Source organism: Nanorana parkeri, unplaced genomic scaffold (genome assembly GCF_000935625.1).
Source record: "Nanorana parkeri isolate BGI_ZX_2015 unplaced genomic scaffold, ASM93562v1 scaffold1237, whole genome shotgun sequence".
NCBI lineage: Eukaryota > Metazoa > Chordata > Amphibia > Anura > Dicroglossidae > Nanorana > Nanorana parkeri.
This window is the reverse complement of record NW_017307505.1, coordinates 255714-260300: the sequence shown is the minus strand read 5'-3', so window position 1 is coordinate 260300 and position 4587 is coordinate 255714. Positions and strand designations below refer to the sequence as shown.

The 4587-nt window shown below is 50.5% G+C and overlaps 1 protein-coding gene across 1 annotated transcript in view; it reads right to left on the bottom strand.

Moving 5' to 3' along the window:
• The window catches only part of SLC38A10 (solute carrier family 38 member 10), an 86031-nt gene that overhangs the window by 54818 nt on the left and 26626 nt on the right, over positions 1 to 4587 (bottom strand). The window lies entirely within an intron of this gene.

Here is a 4587-nt window from a genome sequence, read left to right as displayed (position 1 = left end):
CAAAAATAGAGAACCTTCCTAATAAACAAAATATTTAATATTTTCAGGATACAATGAGAAATAAAGCAAAGTACACATTAAAGCTGAACTCCGGGCTAAGCAAACGTTGTCCTCATACAGTGGAGTCGTGTGAGACTTGGAGCTTCCCATAATAAAGACCGGTCACTGCTGCTCTCTATCCTTGTGCAGGGTGACTGGTCTTGTCTCCGCCCCTCCTGTAATAAAGAACACTCACTGCTGCTCTCTCCTTGTGCAGGGTGACTGGTCTTGTCTCCGCCCCTCCTGTAATAAAGAACACTCACTGCTGCTCTCTCCTTGTGCAGGGTGACTGGTCTTGTCTCCGCCCCTCCTGTAATAAAGAACACTCACTGCTGCTCTCTCCTTGTGCAGGGTGACTGGTCTTGTCTCCGCCCCTCCTGTAATAAAGAACACTCACTGCTGCTCTCTCCTTGTGCAGGGTGACTGGTCTTGTCTCCGCCCCCTCCTGTAATAAAGACAGATCACTGCTGCTCTATATCCTTGTGCAAGATGACTGGTCTGGCCTCCGCCCCCCTCCTGTAATAAAGACCAGTCACTGCTGCTCTTTCTCTACGAGCAGGGTGACTGGTCATGTCTCCGCCTCCTCCTGTAATAAAGCCGGCTGCCGGCTCTACAATTATGAACAGAGTCCAGGACACAAAAAGCCACCGGGAATCTGTTTTAACCCCTTACGAGTCGTGAAGGGGTTAAGGTAGAACTTGGAAAATCATCCACGGACAAGGGTGGGGGGGTAGGGGGTCATCGGAGCCATCTGTCATCCACACATAATGCCATGTTAACACCCTTAACCTGGAAGTGTGATTACAATGCACTCCTTCAGCCATGTAACTTGAACAACTAATACTTGTCCCAGATTTCATGGCACCGCGGTGACTGGATTAGGTGAATAGAGCAGGCCGGTTTTTACAAACTTTCATTATTCAGGACAATGTGCTTCTAAACCCAAGAAATGTCATATATTGTAGAGTACCAGGTCCTCGGGTGCGGTGGCTGCATTGCTTTTTGTTTCACCTGCTGATCCTGCCAGTCACACACTTCCTGTCCCGGGGTGACAATGCTCACTCACTGTATCTGTGGAGCAGCAACATTGTCACCCTGAGCTACTTGTTCCTCATCTGGACTACAGAACTCCCCCGTCACCCTGAGCTACTTGTTCCTCATCTGGACTACAGAACTCCCCCGTCACCCTGAGCTACTTGTTCCTCATCTGGACTACAGAACTCCCCCGTCACCCTGAGCTACTTGTTCCTCATCTGGACTACAGAACTCCCCCCTATCACACCCTTTACATGGGGGATGTCTTTCTATCATTTACAGAGGACTTATAACACTGCTTGAGATTTCAGTGAAGCAGAGGAAGAGTGTTCAGGAAGTCACAAGCTCTGGCGGGATTAAGTGATCATCTTTTGCGTTTAAATTAGAACTCCAAGCAAATGTTTTAATTAACCCTTGCAGCGGGGCTACCCCGTACTGAAAGGGTTAGCTGCTCGTTTTAGTGTAGGGAGGAAAATAATACATTTATACTCATCCGATCTTCTGAGCCGGACTGCTGTGACTGCAGTGCTCACTCCTGCCTGTCTCCTCATACAGAGCTGCAATGGTGTATAGAACGTCATGACTCAGGGACCTTAGACCGATGCAGCGGAGGGGGAGCGAGGCTGGAATGACTGGTCTAAGAGCAAGCTGTCCCGCAGAATCAGGCGAGTATAACAACTTTTTTATCTTCCTTCCTAAACCAAAATGAACAGTTAAAGGGTTATTAAAGGAGAACTATGAGGGGGGGAGGGGGGTGCTTTTCACTCACCTTATAGTTCTAGCCGACCTGTGACAATCAGACTGTCACAGGTCGGCTCAGTAGATCGGGAGGTGTGCGAACACATACCGGCGTTCGCTCACCTCTCGATCCTGTCACGGCTCTCTGCCGTGACAGGGGAGGGGCTGGATTCTCCCCTCCAGCGCTGACTGGCGGAACGGACGGGGGAGGGGGTGGGTACAGCTGGCTCTGCCTCTAGATAGGCAGAGCCAGCTGTCACTCACGTAGCTGGGCGGATCTCGACGTCGATGTCGGGATCCGCTCCGGCTGCGGCGTCTCAGTATACCGCGAGCAGTAGCTCCCTATATACTGAGCCTAGGGTGACGGGAGGACGCTAGTTTGTGTCCTCCCGTTACCCTAAGGAGAACTATGGGGAAAAACCCTGACCCCATAGTTCTCCTTTAAACCCTTGCATGTTTTTGCATATATATGAGGCAAGCAAGCAGTAGATACATGCAAAACGATTAAAAAAAAAAAACCACGTTTTCAAAGGGTTAATACTTACCCGTGTCTCCGCCGCGCGCTCCCGTCCGAACATCTGAAAATGTATCGGGCGGCCACAGAGGAACTTGGGGCGGGCGCATGCGCAGTTCAGATGTTCGGCCGGGAGACGAGGAGAGACACAAGGTAAATCTAGGGAGCGGCGTGCACCCGCACAGACATGGTGGGACATGAGAGACGAGGAGGACAGAGGAGTCGGCGCTGGATCGGAGACCCGCACCCAGCGCTGGAGGGACAGCTGAAAAGGACAGTAAAGAAGAAGATGATCAGATTAAGAGACACCATTTAAGGTAAGTTCCTACAGGAGGATTGAGAAAGGGGGAAAAAAAAGTTTGACTTTAAAGGAGAACTATGGGGTCAGGGCTTCTCCCCATAGTTCTCCAGAGGGTAACGGGAGGACACAAACTACCGTCCTCCCGTCACCCAAAGCTCAGTATACCGCGAGCTACAGAGGCAGAGCCAGCTGTGCCCACCCTGTCCGTTCCGCCAGTCAGCGTTGGAGGATCGGACAGGGAGGGGGGGGAATCCCTGCAGGGAGCTGTGAGTGACAGTCACGGCTCTCTGCAGGGATAGATCGAGAAGGGAGCGACGGTATGTGTTCGCTCACTTCCCGATCTACTGAGCCGACCTGTGACAGTTTCATTGTCACAGGTCGGCTCAGATTATGAGGCTGAGTGAAAATCACTCACCTCATAATTCTTCTTTAAAAGGAGAACTATGAGGCGAGTGCTTTTCACTCACCTCATAGTTCTAGCCGACCTGTGACAATGAGAGACTGTCACAGGTCGGCTCAGTAGATCAGGAGGTGAGCGAACACATGCCGGTGTTGGCTCACTTCTCGATCCTGTCATGGCTCACTGCCGTGACAGGGGAGGGGCTGGATTCCCCTCTCCCCGCTCCGATCTGCCAGCGCTGACTGGTGGAACGGACGGGGGAGGGGGCGGGCACAGCTGTCTCTGCCTCTAGATAGGCAGAGCCAGCTGTCACTCACGCAGCTGGGCGGATCTCGACATCGATGTCGGGATCCGCTTCAGCTGCGGCGTCACCCTAAGCTAGCGGTATACTGAGCTTAGGGTGACGGGAGGACGCTAGTTTGTGTCCTCCCGTTACCCTAAGGAGAACTAGGGGGAAAAGCCCTAACCCCATAGTTCTCCTTTAAAGTCACTTTAACCCTTGCAGTGCGAGGAATCCAACACACTGGGAAGTGTCGGGACAGGAAGAGAACAGCATCTCTTGTAATAATAGCATCTCTTGTAATAATAGCATCTCTTGGTCTAATAGGGAGTATGACGATTTCCTTAAAATCCAGATGTTTACTTCTGATGAACACTGATGGCTTAAAGTGACATTAAAGTTAAAAAAAATCCCCTCCCCCCATGTAAATGTTAGCACTTACCTTAAATGATGTCTCTTATTCTGATCTTTCCCCATGTTTTCATGTGTCCCTCCAGCGGTGTCTGCAGGCGGGGGCACGCGTCCATAAAACTTACCTTGCGTCTCTGCTCGTCTCCCGGCCGAGAATCGGAACTGCGCATGCGCCCGCCCCAAGATCCTTTGCGGCCGTACGATCACTTCCTGATAGCGATAACGAGGTAAGTTTAAAACTAGTTAAAGCGTTTTTTTTTTTTTAAACTTCTTGCCTATATCTACTGCTTGCTAGCAGTAGATATAGGCAAAAAAAACGGAGGGTGTAGAACCCCTTTAAAAGACCATAGGGGCATGCAGGAACACAACAGCCCAACAGAAGAGAGAAGACTCAACCTCCACGGCCAGCTCATACATGGACTCATTCCTACAAATATGGACCGCCACTTTGGTTTTGACTTCATTTGGAAATGGGACTTTCCTATTTGTACATCTGCTGAGAAGCTGTGAGGGGGTGTGATTGTTTGTATGACCTCCAGGATTGGCTAGGCATGCGTTCTAATTAAGACGCACTGGGCAAACATCACAGTTGGATTGTATGTCTAGTTTATGGATTTGCAACCTTCCATTTGTAACTGGTTGTTACCGTGTTTCCCCGAAAGTAAGACCTACCCTGAAAGTAAGACCTAGCGCTATCTTCAGGGATTTCTGTAATATAAGACCTACCCCGAAAATAAGACCTAGTTCGGTGGTAGGTCTTATATTACAGAAATCCGCTAAGTCTTACTTTCGGGGTAGCTGCACATAAACTGTGTAAAGACCGGCCGCAGCTCCCGCCCCGCCCACACGCCAGCCTGCCGCAGCTCCAG